At 41.4% G+C, this 16870-nt stretch overlaps 1 protein-coding gene across 3 annotated transcripts in view; it reads right to left on the reverse strand.

Moving 5' to 3' along the window:
- The window catches only part of TNS3 (tensin 3), a 185138-nt gene that overhangs the window by 132140 nt on the left and 36128 nt on the right, over nucleotides 1-16870 (reverse strand). For all 3 annotated transcript variants that reach the window (XM_056486183.1, XM_056486182.1, XM_056486180.1), the window contains exon 3: nucleotides 12924-12961. The gene's annotated coding sequence lies outside the window, so the exon portion shown is untranslated. The remainder of the gene's footprint in view (nucleotides 1-12923; nucleotides 12962-16870) is intronic.

Consider the following 16870-nt stretch of genomic DNA (forward strand, 5'->3'; position numbering starts at 1 on the left):
TACTCGTGATGTCTGTCATTCAGTTTTCAATCTTTTATCAAGCCAGTAAGACAACTTTTTGTTTCTCTCAGGGAATTTTCTCCCACGTGTTGCCTAAGAGATGGTAACTACAACACTTAAGAGACAAAAGACGTGGATGGGAGGAGGAGGAAGGGTGCAGTTTGTTACCTTCTTTTAACTGGGCAGCTACCGGGCAGCTTTCTCTTGGGAAGTGCAGAGATACTAGAGACTCTGGCTGGTGGGTGAGAGGCTGGGCTTGGCCCTGACTCGCTCTCTTGCTCTTGGGATCAGAGGGGAGCAGGTCATGGTCTTGGTGCCAGCCTGCTGCTGCTGTGCTGTTTGGTTGTCTTGTCTTTTATACACACACACACACATACACACACACACACATATATATATATATATATATATATATATATATATATATATATATATATATATATATATATATATTCTAGTAAGGAACTGCTATTTTTTTTCCCTTATCTTTTGCCTGAAAACCCCATAATTTCAAAGTTATAATGATTTGGAGGGTAGGGGGTCATATTTTCCATTCCAAGGGAGGTTACCTCATTCTTTGGCAGGCACCCGTCTTTCAAACCAAGACTGAGTAATCTGTGATCTGAATTTGCCAGGAAAAGAGAGAACACTGTAGTCAGTTCTCTGTGATAAATCATGTTTCTGCAGTCTGGGAGGTTGGGAGTAGTGAGGAATCTAGTCAAAACCTCAAACTGTAGTCATTTTGACAGTAGTCTTTTATGTTCCCTCAGCTGTCCTACACAAGAAAACACCTAGAAATGATAAAAGTATAAATGAATGTTGAAGGTTAGGATTTTTCCTGGTTTTTTTCTTTCTCTCAGGGAATTTTCTCCCATGGTATTTAAGAGACAAAAGATGTGGATGGGAGGAGAAGGAGAGGAAAGGGTGCAGTTTGCTGGTGTCTCTTAACTGGGCAGCACTCTCTTAGGAAGTGCAGAGATACCAGGAGATTTTGGCTAGGGGATGAGGGGCTGGGCTTGGCCCTGGCTCACCCTCTTGCTCTCGTGATCAGAGGGGAGCAAGTCGTGCTCTTGGTGCCAGGCTGCTGCTGCAGGGAGAATTCGCTGCCACTGTGGAGTTCAGTCCTGCACAGCTTTTCCTTACTGTGGTGAGCCTCTGCTCCTAACAGTGGTCATGGAACTGGGACCTTTCCAACAGCCAATCTCACTGGAAAGGACCCTCACCATCTGCTCCATCTGCTCCGGTGCTGCAGGGAAAAACCCGGGACCCTGACCCTCGCGTCCCTCTGGAGGGAGCATCTTCTGGGTGCTTGTGGGTGCCCAGACACCACTGCCCAGCCCCCTGTTTTCTGACACTGCTTAGGGCTTTTATGGTTTTTGCTACACTTTGACACCCTGTGTCTGCCAGGATACCCTGCAGCTCCTGCTTGCTTTGGAATTTTTGCAACACTTTGTTTTCCACCCTGGGTGTGCCTGCCTCTGCTGTACCAATGCTCCTACTACAGCCCATGTCACCATGCAAAGGGGCACCGGCACCAGCTGCCCTCCATGAGTTTGTACAGGAAAACCCATTCCATCCTGAGAGGAATGTCGGATTTGTCTTTACAAAGGAGCTGTGGACCTGATGGTAGATAAGGTTAGCACCGAGAGATAAAAGAAACAATGGGATGGATTCCACTGATTGATGAATGGAAAAAGATATTTGCCTTTACAAGCAAACTGTAGGTTCGCTGATAAATGAAACTGGATATTGGAAGATGAAAGAAGCAATTGGGAAAAACTGTGAATTCTGTAAGAATTAAAAATTAAAAGGGAGGGTTATACATTAGAGGGGAATTTCAGGTATTAGGTGTTGTGGGAAGTCTGTGCCTCTCAAGTACCTCAGCCAATGGGGAAAGAGAGAGGGAAATGCAGCCAGGAAAATAGGATAAAAAAGGAGGCTGAATCTTCCAAAAATTCAAGAGATCCCAGGGGAATGCTCCATGGCCTCCCCCTTTATTGGAATAAAGCAAAAGGGACTCCTCTGTCTCCTTTTTGGACATAAACCTCTGGTGTTAGTGGATTAATCTTCCTGACAATCCCTTCCCCCGGCTGTGCCGCCATTGCCGTGTGGAGAGAGGGGCTGGGCCCGCCCACAGCGCCCCCTGCAGGCGCGGGGGAATCATCGCACCCGCCCTGCCCGGCCGGGAGCCACCAGCGCCCCTGGCGGCTGTGACCGGAACTGCACCAGAGGGGAAAGGGCCCCACAGCCCAGAGAAGGCTGGCACTGCACCTGGGGGTTCTGTTTGTTGTGCTGCCCTTGCTGTTGTTTGCCTTGTTATACATACTAGCAAAGAATTGTTATTCCTTCTCCCATATCTTTGCATAATAATTTGGAGGGGAGAAGGTCACACTTTCCATCCCAAGGGAGGTTCCCACCTTCTTTGGCAGACACCTATCCTTTAAACCAGGGCAATGTGCCAGCTGGATTTTGTGGGAATACAACTAGAGAGAAGGACTGCGAGCACTGCTCAGCTTGTCACAACCGACATGGATGTGTTAGCCATAGTAGGCCGCAAGCCTTGGCAAGAGTAAGCAGGATTTTGAAGAAGGAAAATAAGAGATAAGAAGGTGCTTGGTACGGAGTGTTTAACCTGCAGTTTTTATGGGGATTTTTGTAATAGATACTTAGTACCTGGTTAGCTTAAACGAGGCACAGATTGAGCAATGTTATTTAGTTATATAACTTAGTAATGCTAATGTGATTGGTGCGCTATTTTTAGTAACAGGTAAAAAAGTACATAAACTTTGCTTTGTGGATCAATAAACGGCTTCATGGCATATCGTGAAGAACCCGTCTCTTCTTTACCACCGCCATTAAATGGTGCCCCGTGTGAGGACTGCAACTGACCTGACAATGGAGTCCCTGTAGGACGCGACTCCACTCGGAAGAGGAGAAGGGAGGATCTGCTCGGGAGAAGCGGGAGACACTGGCCAGCGACAAGCCTTCGACCCCTCTGCAGTGAGGTGAGACATAGGGGCTCATTCCCTTGAATTCTAATTTGCTACGGGGAAATATGGGACAGGCAATGTCCAGAGAGGAAAGAGACATTTTTGAACTTAAGCAAAAGCTGTTAAAACAGCACGGCAAAACTTTGCCTTCAAATCACTTAAAAATCTTGCTGAAATGGACATCATTTAATCTGCCGGGGGTCTCCCAGACCACAATCTTTACAACAGACTTGTGGGACGAAGTGGGAGTGAAACTTTGGAATGCTGTAACTAAGGGAGACAAAGCGGCTGCGAATATGATTCCCTCTTGGAGGGTTGTTTTTGAGACTTTAAAAGCCCAGGAAAAATTACAAGCAAAAGATAAGGGGGATGCCCCCTGCCCCCCCAGCAGAGAAGCTCTTCGCAATCTGCAGAGACAGGGGAGAATACTTCATCTCTCTCTGTGCAACCCACGGCCCCCCCTCTCGCTAACCCCCCTCCACCAAAAATAACGGTGAGAGGCTCCTCGAAATCCACAGGGGTTTTCACTGCTGGCTACTATCCAGAAAACAGCAAAGAAGAAGGAGAGCAGGATCCCTTTGATCCTGGGGTTGTTAATCCTGATGACGAACCAAATTTATTTCCTCCTGACCCTCATGACAACTGGGTCCGTTTAAAGCAATAAGCATTAATGGAGGGAGATCTGGACATTGCTGAAAATACTGTCACTCGAATCATTTATTCGGGAGCTCAAAGACGAACAGCCCAATGGGAGCCGCTCTCTTTCCAAGCAATTAAGGAGCTCCGACGGGCAATTACGGACCATGGCATTCGCTCTCCGTTCTTTACAACCATTCTGGAGTTAGTGTTTGCTGCCCACACAATGACCCCGCATGATTTAAGAATGCTTGCTCGGTTACTGCTAACACCTGCTCAACTCGCTTTGTGGGAAAAAGAATGGGAAAGAGGTGTGCAAAATTTGATGGATGCTTACGTGGGTCATGCTAATGCGGCTCTGGCAAGCCTCACAATTAGACAACTCATGGGGGCAGGACCACATACAGATCCTGCTGCCCAAGCCCAAGACTGCCCAAGAGAAGCCTTAGATGGAATCCAGGAGGCAGCTCGGCAGGCATTTCTTAAGGTCCCTGACACTCGAAAACCACAGAAAGCTTTTACATCCATCACTCAGGAGGCACAAGAGCCGTATATGCATTTTGTGGACCGCCTTACGCAAGCACTCGAACACCAAATTGATAACTCAGAGGCTCATGAAATTTTACTTTTAAAACTTGCTGTTGAAAATGCTAATGCAGACTGCAAAAAACTCCTTAAATCTTTGCCAAATCAAAACCCAACTTTAACAGAAATGATTGAAGCATGCAATCGTATTGGGACTTTAGAACATCAGTATGAAACTATGGCCAAAGCTCTTGCTGCCATAAAGAGTCCCTCTGAGTCTGCAGAAGTTTGTTATGGGTGTGGCAAACCTGGACACTTTAAAAAAGACTGCCCTGCTCTGAAAGGAAACAAGTCAAAAGCACCTACTTTGCGTCCACGATGCAAAGAGGGATGGCACTTTGCTAACAAATGTCATTCTAAGTATGATTCCGAAGGTCGCCTGATCCAGGGAAACCAGTTCCAGAGCGCAGGATTGCGGCGCCGGACTACGACACAAATGCTCCGGTCGCCACTGCAGATGCCATCGCAAGTGCCACCACCGCAGGTGTCCTACGCCACGTCTCCTCAAGTTCTCACCCAGCAATGGACTTGGCAACCTCAGTCACAGTAACGTTACTTGACTCTTCTATTCATTTACTCCCTACAGGAATCTTCGGATCACCGGGACCACGAAAAGGCGCTTTGCTAATAGGGAAATCCTCAAATAACCTTGTAGGACCCTTTGTCCTTCCTGCAGTAATAGACTCTGACTTTATTGGGGAAATAAAAATCATAGCATGGACACCCCTTCCCCCCTGTACTATCCCTGAAGGAACCCGCAATACACAGTTAATTCCTTTCCCACAAGAATCAGTGTCTCTTACAGGGGAACAACAAGAGGGGGTGGGAGAATTTGATTCTACAAAAACCCCACAAATATTATGGGTACAGACAACTTCTGATAAGCGTCCCACTTGCAAATGCACCCTGTCCCTTCCGGAATAAAAAATAACACTCACTAGTATCATAGATACCGGGGCTGATGTGACTGTCATTTCTCAAGATAAATGGCCTTCTGACTGGGCCCTCACTGAGGTACCCCAAGCTCTCACTGGAATTGGGGGGAGCAGTCAAAGCTATCAAAGCCAAAATCTCATTCAAATCAAAGCCAAAATCTCATTCAAATCACGGGACCAGAGGGCCTCATAGCATCTGTTAAGCCTTTTGTTTTGTCTGTACCTATGGTGTTATGGGGACAAGGTATACTTTCCCAATGGGGTTTCAAAATTCAGTCAGATTTTTAGTGGGGGCCATTGAGGTGCGCAACACCCTAAAACTAACCTGGAAAACCACAACACCTGTCTGGGAAGATCAATGGTCCCTGCTACTAGTTAAATTGCGCACACTCACTGATCTTGTCCAAGAACAACTTCAAAAGGGTCACACAGTCCCCTCCACCAGTCCCTGGAATTCTCCAGTGTTTGTAATTAAAAAACAATCCAGCAAGTGGCGTTTGCTCCAAGACCTCCGCAAAATTAATTCTGCAATGGAGGACATGGGGGCTTTATAGCCTGGCCTCCCATCTCCTACCATGATCCCTCGAGATTGGCATTTAACAGGAATTGATTTTAAAAACTGCTTTTTTGACATTCCTTTGCATCCTGATGATGCTTCTAAATTTGCTTTTTCTGTACCTAGTACTAACATGCAAGCTCGCTTGCAGCGATACCACTGGGTTGTGCTTCCGCAAGGAATGAAAAACAGTCCCACTATTTGTCAGTGGTTTGTTGCATAGGTCCTCAGTCCCATTTGTCAAAAAATACCTGCTGCTTTGCTGTATCATTATATGGATGGCATTCTAATTGCAGCAGAACATCAGGAGGTAATGGAGGAAACCTTAGCCCTTGTCATTGTTGCTGTAATTCAGGCGGGGACTCAGTCTTGCCTCAGAAAAAATACAACTACCTCCTTTGAAATGCCTCGGTTGGCCCATTAGGACCAGTTTATTTCCCCTCAGCCTTTGCAAATTCACACAAACATTCAAACACTGCATGATGCTCAAAAACTTTTAGGGACAATTAACTGGGTTCATTCCTTGTTAGGAATTTCAAATGCAGACATAAGCCCCTTGTTTAATCTGTTAAAAAGATATTCCAATCTCCTGTCCCCTCTTCAGCTTACACCATATTCTTGCCAAGCACTGCAAAAGGTAGCTGATGCTATATCAAACAGGCAAGCTGCCCGATGGGCCCCTGAGCTACTTTTCTCTCTAATTATCCTAAATCCAGCTAAGCAACCTCATGCTTTGATTTTTCAATGGGATCCTAAAGCGCCAGACCCATTGTTGATCACTGAGTGGATTTTTCTGTCACACCAAATGTCTAAAACTATTAGTACTCAACCCGAAATGAAGGCATTGCTTATTATCAAAGCTCGCAACAGGCTCACCACACTTGCAGGTGTGGATTTTAGTTTAATCTGTTTACCTGTTACTACTGTTTATTTGCAGTAGCTACTGCAACAGTCTGATGTGTTTCAAATGGCTCTTGCTAATTTTTCCGGACACTTTCTTCACATCCTCTGAAGCACAAGCTCATGGCAACAAGCTTTAATCTTCTACTGCAGCCCAAAAAGAGCGAAGTCCCGTTGCAAGCCTTAACTGTTTTCACAGATGGGTCGGGCCGCACCCACAAATCAGTGTTACTTTGGTGGGATGAAGATCTCAGCTGATGGAATTCAGATGTAAATACTGTTTCAGGTTCTCCCCAGATCGCTGAATTAGCAGCTGTGGTGTGGGCCTTTCAACGATTTGCTACTCCTTTTAACTTGGTGACTGACTCTGCTTATGTCACAGGAATCGTGGAGCAAGCTGAAGCTGCAGTACTCAAGGAAGTACCAAATGCAGAATTGTTTCAATGGTTACAACAGCTTGTTTTTCTTTTAGATACCAGACAGCACCCCTATTTTGTAATGCATGTTCGTTCTCATACTACGTTACCTGCTTTTATAACAGACGGGAATCATCAAGCAGATTTGCTTACTTTACCAGTTCAAACAACTCAGCCTGTGTTACCAGACCGCTTTGCTCAACCAAAACTCAGTCATTCATTTTTTCACCAAAATGCTGCTGCACTTGCACTCACTTTTGGCTTGACCACTCGCCAAGTCTCCAGTATTGTGACTGTGTGCCCAGATTGTCAAAGACACTCCTTTCCTTCTCTTGCAGGAGGTGTTAACCCTAGAGGCCTTCAAAGCCTTCAAATCTGGCAAACAGATGTTACCCATTTTCCTGAATTTGGCCAACTTAAATATATTCACTCCTCCACAGATACGTTTCCAGGTGCCTTGTTTGCATCTTGTCATACTGGAGAAACTGCAAAGGATGTATGTTGTCACTTTGCGAGTGCTTCTGCGGTCTTGGGGATTCCCTCTGAAATTAAAACTGGTAACAGTCCTGCATACATCTCTCAGAGAGTTGCAGGTTTTCTTGCTCTCTGGGGAGTGTCACACAAAACAGGGATTCCTCATTCCCCCACAGGCCAAGCTATCACCGAAAGAGCACATGCTTCACTTAAGTGTCTTTTGTTACAACAGAAAGGGGGAATGGGGAATGCCACCCCAGCTGAAAGGTTGCAGAAGGCATTGTACGTTTTTAACTTTATAAATTGTTCCCTGATGGACCCTAACCCTCTGATTGTTAGGCATTTTGGTAATAATCCTCAGTTAGAGGTCAAACAGAAAGCCCCAGTCCTTATTAAGGATCCAGAAACAGGTAAGATCATGGGACCCTACCCCCTTGTCACCTGGGGAAAAGGGTATGCTTGTGTCTCCACAGAGAACAGCCCAAGGTGGATCCTGGCCAAGAGCGTGAGACCATTCCAAGAATCCTTGGAACCTCCTCAAAAAGAGCACTGCTGTAGCCCTGGCATCTCACCGGAGATCCCAACCCAGCCATCCTCGGCTCCAGTCCCAGATCCCGCCGGACATTCGTCTCGACCAGCTTCTCGTTAATACGAGAGGACTCATTGACTTTGTACCGCTCTGAATTCCATGGTCGTCTGACCTCGGACACAGTAGAAGACATCCGTGAATGGCAACTGGGACAATTGAAGCAGTAACTTGGACTTGAATGTAACCCTATACCTTGTTTTAGTTGCAAGGAACATTGGCATCAAGTGTGGGCTTTGTGCCAGTGTCAGAAGTGTCAGAAAAGGTGGTATTGTGTTGCAAGCCGCTGCCATCACCATTGTCCAACGTGTGATCCTTTACGATACTCTTTTGATAATTGTGCTATTTTGAAATTTGTGTGTGGACATAACCATGGCTGGCTTCCACATCAGTATTTCTGGGAGCCGTATCCGACTCCTCAGGCTAGTCCTTATACTAGGACTCGGCCTTCACGAAGGGCAAGTAGCAAAACTGCCATCATTGTCCCTTCCAGAACGTAATGTTTGGCTTGTGCTTGCTGATGCTTTAAATGAATCTACGCTCTGCCTATTCGTTTAAGGCATCAGCAAGCCTAAGCCATTCTATGACTTCTCCAGGTAATCCTTTTCAAACTTCCCTGATAGCTGTGCCTTTAGAAAAAACTGAATGGGATGCTTTGTATAATATGACTATGCATAAGAATTGTGATGCTCCAGGCCCAATGGAACCCATATGGTGGTGTGAGGACAAATACCGTAAGAGAAAAGGTGAACCAGCGGGATGGTATATGGTAAGCAAAAGTTATTTAGGAGTAAACAAAATTGGAGACTTTTATCCTATACCCCTACAGCCCCAAGAAGTAGACATTTTTGGATCTATGCAATCTTTTGCATGTTTCTTTTTAAATTTTCCTGGTAAGCGTTCTGCCCAACAAGGATTTGGCCTTGATGTCACAGGTACAGGAATGCTTCTACCTGGTGTAATCACATTTTACCCCAGCATGTTCTACCTGGAAATGCTGTGCTTGGATTAATCAATAACATCTTTTTAATATGTGGAAATGGAGCCTGGAAAGGAATAACAGGGAAGGCTATAGGAGGGCCTTGTACATTTGGCTGATTAACCATGTTTCACACTTTACATCATAATCTAACAGCCCTGAACAACTTAGTGCGAGCAAAGCGCAGCACCCACACCTATAGCCCAGATTGTGATGACAGCGTGGAAGCTTGGAATCTTGGAGCTCGAATTTTTGCCTCAATTATCCCATCTATTGGAACAGCACATGCTTTAAAAACTTTAAATAATCTTGGCTGCTGGCTTGCAAAACAAACTAATGCTAGTAGCTCTGCTTTAACAGGCTTACCAACAGACAGATAGTGTAAGGCATGCTACACTACAGAATAGAGCTGCAATTGATTTTTTACTTTTAGTGCATGGGCATGGCTATGAAGATTTTGAAGGTATGTGCTGCATGAATCTTTCTGACAACTCTCAATCCATTCATGCAAACATACAGGCCCTCCAAGACAGTGTTAGCAAACTAAGAGTCATGGATGATAAGGACTGGCTTGGAAACATACTCTGAGGATGGGGACTTACTGGCTGGCTTAAGCATTTAGTTAAAACTGGATTTTATGTATTAGCTATGCTTTTGCCTTTAATAATATGTTTGCTGTATCTTGCAATGTGTTCAGAAGTTAATTGACAAGTCAACAAAATTATTGGTGAAAGGGGGAGATGTGGGAATACAACTAAAGAAAAGGACTGCAAGCACTGCTCAGCTTGTCACAACCGACATGGATGTGTTAGCCATAGTAGGCCACAAGCCTTGGCAAGAGTAAGCAGGATTTTGAAGAAGGAATGTAAGAGATAAGAAGGTGCTTGGTACGGAGTGCTTAACCTGCAGTTTTTATGGGGATTTTCATAATAGATACTTAGTACCTGGTTAGATTGAGGCATAGATTGAGCAATGATATTTAGCTATATAACTTAGTAACGCTAATATGATTGGTGCACTATTTTTAGTAATAGGTAAAAAAGTATATAAACTTTGCTTTGTGGATCAATAAACGGCTTCATGGCATATCATGAAGAACCCGTCTCTTCTTTACCACCACCGTTAGGATCTTACACAACATAACCAACTATCTGAATGGGTGCAAAAGTCATGAGCCTTAGGGAGCAATCAGAAAAAAGAAAAAAAAAAAAATACATTTAAGCTATGTGCTGACCTCTCAGAAAATGAGAAAATAACCCTCTTGTAAGAAATAATTGATTATTGAATTTGGTCTTCTTTTCATATTTTTTTTTAATATTCTATAACAAATGCTAGTAATTTCATCTCAGTTATTCAAAAATCAGAAAACATGCCAGTCCGTATCTTGATGTTAGGCTATTATATACTTTTGGCACTCCATACTGTTCTTTTCAACAGTCAACACCAAAATGGTTGAGAGATGAAATAACAGTTTCCTATTCTAAACATAAGGCATGCATATAAAATTATTCATCTCCAAAACAAGTTTAAAGAATTACAAGAGTCTACAGAATAATTTAAATGTCATAATTTCTGGAAACTCTAGTTATATGAAACACTTACCCAAGTAAATCTGCAAACTACCAATGTTATTAAAAAACCAGATTCTTATACAACAGGTAGAATTCCATACTGCAAGTACTATTTTGAGAACCAAAGCTACTGTGCAAAGAGGCATCAATTACATCATCTAGTCTAAGAAAAAGTACATCTTTTTACTGAATTGTTTTGCTTCTACCAATAAACCACCATTACAATAATATTATTACTAATCATTATTGAATGTATATAGGTGATTAAACCATTTAAGAGGTAATACCTTACTTAAAAAATTAATTACCACTGTGTATTTTATCATCTTATTTCATTTAAAAACCCAGAATTCTGCATTTACCCAGCATACCATACAACACAGTGATTTCCAAATGTACATGTACCATTTTTACTCAAAATGGGAGATGCTCAGCCAACTGACACTTGTATTTACTAGAATTTCCCAAGATGTCCTGAAAAAAATCTCAAAGTCCTTCACAGAGCAAAGATTCTTCTCTTGAATTTAATCATACACCTTGGATGCACTGAACAAAACAAATGCTTGCAAACATCAAGGTAACAACACAGATACTAGGTCTAGATCTTTGGTCTCCAGAAGAGACTGTCTTAATAGATCACAAGTGCAAATCAAAAGTTTAAGTTAACCGAAGGGAATATCACCCCAAGAAAGCGTTTCTGGCAAAATAAAGTCCTCCAAGACTGCTAGATTTAGACTGAATCTGTAAGTGTCTCTGATCTACACAAATCTAGCAATGGGGAAAGTAAGTCACATGAGACCATGGAATTACTAATCTCACCTTGCGTGAAAGGAACTTGAAGATTTTCATAAGTAACAAAAATCTGGTAATGAAACTGAATTGGGGGAATCTACAGTAATCAATGAAAATCATAATATGCTTATACTTCTTACAATCAAACGCCAAAAGTCTGCCTTTAAATCTCTGTTGCTGTACAAATTTTATCTATTTTTAAATTTATTTATATATTTTATACCTATATTTGTATAGGTGTGTGCATACACATGCATGGGGGCTGATATACATGTGTCAGAGATTGAAATATTATAGTTTTTGACTTAAACAGTTTCATGAAAGACTTCTATAACTTTACTGCAAAAGCTGCACAGAATACCACCACACCCTGAATAAGCCTTCTGAGTGAGGCCCTGGACAGTTTGCTGATAAAGGTTAGATCAAACTCAGGAACTGGGGACATTGACAAAGCACAAGCTTAGCACCTTCAGGGAGGAGACCACAGCCCCAGGGCTATCAGCTGCCACAGACCCTCTAACCAAAGGGTGGGGGGAAAGCAACTTTGGGTTCCTGTTGGAAAGGCCTCTGGTGAGAGGCAGTGACTGCCCATACTCCAATGTGCAGCCCAGCCCAGCTATGGGGCCCTTCTCCCAGGGAAAGCTGCATCCACAGCAGAGGGGGTGTCATGGCCCACCAAAAGCCCCCTCGAAAGGGTCCCCAGACCCTGCACCAGAGTACTGCAGTATGATGCAACAGACCCTAGAGTTGCAAGGGACAGTGTCAAACAGGGCCCCTGCAAGGGAGACACATGGACATTCCCACCTGGCCCAAAGCCTATATTAATCCACGGAATTCTATACTCTTCACTGCTACTCTGTGCAGTGTGGTGTGGGACTCTCACCACCAAGAAGACCAGATGGAAGGGAGCAATGAGACATCAGTGGGATCCTCAGATGGGTGGTGTGCTTCCACCTAGTCACTGTCACTCTCTCCCCCTATCCCCCCCACACACTTCTTTTTCTATCTCTTTCTTTTTTCTCTTTCTTTCTCTCTGCCTCTTCTACTATTAAATAAAATACAACAATTTTTTGGCACCAACATCTAACCTTGTTTGGTTTTAATCCCGTTTTTCAATATATTTTGAACCTTCTTAACTTTTTTCCAGTTTATACACAGGGACTTAGTGTTCTTTGCCTTTCTGGGTTTAAACCGGATCATGTATACCTGATTCACTCAGATACATTTTTTTCTTTTCTGGCAGAACTGTGTGATTTGTATTTCACCCACTTAACTTGATATTTCCAACTTAAAACATCTCCTCCTGTGGGAAGAATGAGAAACTCAACTACTGGTGCAAATGTTTAATGATATTGGGGTTTTTTTTCTTATTTATGGCAAGAACAATACCCCAGCTAGGCATCTTATTATCTTATTCTTAATTAGTTCATACAAATTTTGTTCTCTCAACTTTGAATACATGTAGATCAACAGCAAGAAGGGAGGCCAAAAAAATACGCTTACCTTTTCTTCACACTTCCTGTGGCAGGCATACTTGCAAACTAAAACAAAAAAAAAACAACAAAATACATGACTAAAAGAGTAGGTGGATTGTCCCCTCCTTTTCTTCAGATCAGCTTTCTCTAAGACATCTAGCCAAACTCAAGTCTGTATCTAATAAAAGTATTTACATACTTCTAAACAAAACTAAACTGAAAGAAAAGTTTTAGTTTTCACCCATTCCTGAAAGATTTGTTAATTACAGCATTGTTATCAGATTTGTGCATTCTATCATCTCATGATACCACGGTACTGGGGCTGAATATCTTGACACTTACCTTTAAGCTTCATATATATATATATATATATATATAAATATATAAATATATAAATATATATAATATTATAATATAATATATAATATATTTATAATATATTTATATATTTATATATATAATATATAAATATATTATATATATATAAATATATAAATATATATTTTTATATATATATATATAAATAGTGTTACTATTTAAATAGCACAGATAGGAAATCAAATTGTTCTCAGTGTAACCTCTGAATCTTAGTCATATCAGCAGCCCCAGAGACCTAAGAACAGCAGGTTGATTTTAAACATAAAGGCTAACTAGTACTGGCCAAACTGCAATTTCTGATTATGAACTTCAGGTGATACAGTGTTGCAAACATTACTTTCAAGAGGTAAGCACTTGATTTCTTTTTAATTCTTTCTTCCTAAGACCAGGAAAGGATGAATTGTACCAGCAATTTTAGATTCAGGAAAGAGCATTTAACTTAAAAAGCAGCCAGATGAACAGCGATGTAACAATATAAAAAAATCAAAACACAATGGCTATAATCTGACACAAGCTGGTTTTTCTTTGATTTTCCATATACACTTCCTCCTTTACTCTGAAATTTCCTTTTATTCCATGCAGTGTCTATCCTTTGGGTTACCATGAGCTAACCTGTATTTTAAATTCAGGAAAAATTTACTTATTCAATCTCCAAGATCTGCAGAGCTGCAGAATACAATAGAGGTTTAACTGGAAGATTAACTGGGGTGTAACCTCAGACACTGAAGTTGAAAGCCGTGGCTGTTTCTTGGTGCTTCTACAGCAGCCTGACCCAACAGGAAAGATACGACTACCAAGGTGTGAGGTCAGCAAATTCTCATTTCAGATTCAAGTGCAACAACTGCTGAATGAAAAGCCCTCATGCTCCAGTCACTGCTCAGGGGAAAGAAAAGTAAGGCTTACTGGCACATCTTCTGTTCTATCTTGTACATGCTGTGTTCACTTATTTTCCTCACATGTAAGTTAGGAGTAAATTCTTTGTTCATAGTACTCCTCAGGATCAAGTTTCTTTATTCCCAAAATTTATTAATGTTCACACAAATACACTATTAGCATTGATAATGACCTATGCCACTTAAAAACTCTATCAGCCTTAAAGCAAATGGAAAACTGCTCTTAACCCATGAGGAAAAACTTAATTTTCTTGCACAACAGCATAAGGGATAAATGGCTAAATTCATTAAGTGATTTCACATACCAAAACTTTCTGTTTAGAAGAATCCATACTTTACATCAGTATGATTAATTTTGCAAAAAGTTAACAAACACTTGCTCTAAAAATACACATACTATGTGTTTATTCTATAAGCTAATTTGAGATTTCTTCCAAAAACAAAGATAACCACAAAAAAAAGTAAAGAATAAAATGGCAAATCTGTCAGAAAGCCCTGGTATTACAGACAAGGTCTCATCTACTTTATAGCTGCTTAAAGCTAGATTTGTGTGAGGCAAGATGAACTACAAAATAGATTTCATTCCATGAAATTTGCTACTGGTTCATGTAAAACCAAATCACAAATATCATCAAAACACAAGACTCTATTAAAAACGTTGATAACTGTAAATGCAAGCATTCATTTTTTTATTATTATTTTAAAGTTTCCATGTACAAGAAAATGTGTTTTCTGCACATACATAACACAACAGTTCTTACAGTTTTTTCTGGAAACTAATCACTCAAGTCAGATGTGAACTTAACCTAGATAGCAACTTCAAGACTGAGTCTTTCAGGAGCATCTCATTCAAATTCATAAACAACACAGAAATACAGCACAGAAACTCCATACATAATTAAAGTGAGGACACGTCACAAAACTATATTGCTATATTTATGAGATTCACAGGAAACAAAGATTAAAGCCTCCAGAGGTAATTAGTTAAATACAGCCAGGCAAAGCTCTCTGCCTGAAATAAACTGTGTATTTTTTCAGGTGTTTAGATTTATAATGTTCTGAGCATATAGATCTGATTCACAAAGACTGCTTCACTCCTCAGCATCCAGAAATATTCTAATCATATCTAAATCCAGTACTTGCATGGATAAGACTGAATTATTTCCTTCTCTTCTTCACTAGCCAGTAAAGCTGATTATGATAGCAAAGATGAATAGAAATAAGCTCTCCAAAATGAGATCACTGACTGTGCAGATGCTGGGAGCAAACAAAGCATTCTTTCGTGCTCAGATGCAGAAAGAAGGTTCTCCATCTTCCCTCTCAGGAGAACTTCAAACTGCTCACTGAATGGCTTGCTCCTAAAAGGCACATCAGCTACATCCCAACAACAGAAATGGATTCCCAGGCATAACTGATCTGAACTCTAATTCCCATTTCTTGAGGTCTGAATTTCACTAGTTTCTCCCCAGAACAACAAAACTTAAATGAGCCCATTTTAACGGACTATTCTTTGCATTTACCAGATACTCAAGTTCAAAACATACTATGTAATTTACATATGTCCTACTGAGGTACAGCAAGCATCACAAGTTTTTTTTGCTGTTTGTATTTTTAGGAATATAAGGTTCTATACACGTGTATGCATACAGGTATATATACATATATGCATATATATATATATATATATATATATAGATATATACAGGTATGCAAACAAATATATAAACACATATGTACACATATGCCAAGAAGCACAGAAGTCTTTTTCAAAGTAAACGTGCAATCAGTGGCTAAAACCAACCTTAAAACAAATAAATAAACAAACAAAAACAACAACAACAAAAAAGCCTGCCACCAAAACAAAACACAGACACACACAGGGGGATGGGGAGGGCAGGGTAGGAGAAATAGCAGCAGCATTTGAAAGAGACGAAGATATTAAGAAAGCTCTATGAATTGGCTGTAAGGAAGCATATAGGCACATCAAGAAAGAGTGTATGGAGTAAGGCCATGCTGCAGCCATCAAGTTTCTGAACACAGACAGGTACTGGAGAGAAGCATCACTGCCTTTCCAGGTACACTCTTTCACAATGCAATTCATATGAGTTTCTCCATTACAGCTGCCAGCATCATGAACAGCGAGAGATCCCTCCCTTCACCAACACCCGCAAATTAAACATTGACCCATAGAGAAAAAATTTATTTGCTTGATATTTCATTATTTAGAATTCACTGTGCCACAGCTATGAGGAATTCTAAATACAATTAATTCTGCTACCTTAAAGAACTGTGTTGTCTTGATGACTGCATCCCTTCAGACCAAGACTGGTTTTAGCTAAGCCTAGAAATTTACTTTCAAAGGTCAAAAGAGAAGTACTATACTATAACTGTGCAACTCATGTCTTTTCAGTGCAACAAACATGCAATACAAAATCCTACGAATAACTGAACAACAACGTGCTGATAGTATGCTAAGGAAAATACATGCAACTTACATTTAAAAGATCTCAACAAGCCGCTTATATTGTATGCTGGCATTCTTCAGTCAAAGCTTACAAGTGAAATGGCACTCAGCTCTTCACAGGACTACAGCCTAACTGTATTCCAATTTCAAAATGTGCCCGAAACAGTCCAGAGGACTTAATGTCACACTCCGCAAGGCTACTTCAGTTCTTCGGCAAAACAGCTGAATGTCTGCATCCCA

Source organism: Oenanthe melanoleuca, chromosome 2 (genome assembly GCF_029582105.1).
Source record: "Oenanthe melanoleuca isolate GR-GAL-2019-014 chromosome 2, OMel1.0, whole genome shotgun sequence".
NCBI classification, from domain to species: Eukaryota; Metazoa; Chordata; class Aves; order Passeriformes; family Muscicapidae; genus Oenanthe; species Oenanthe melanoleuca.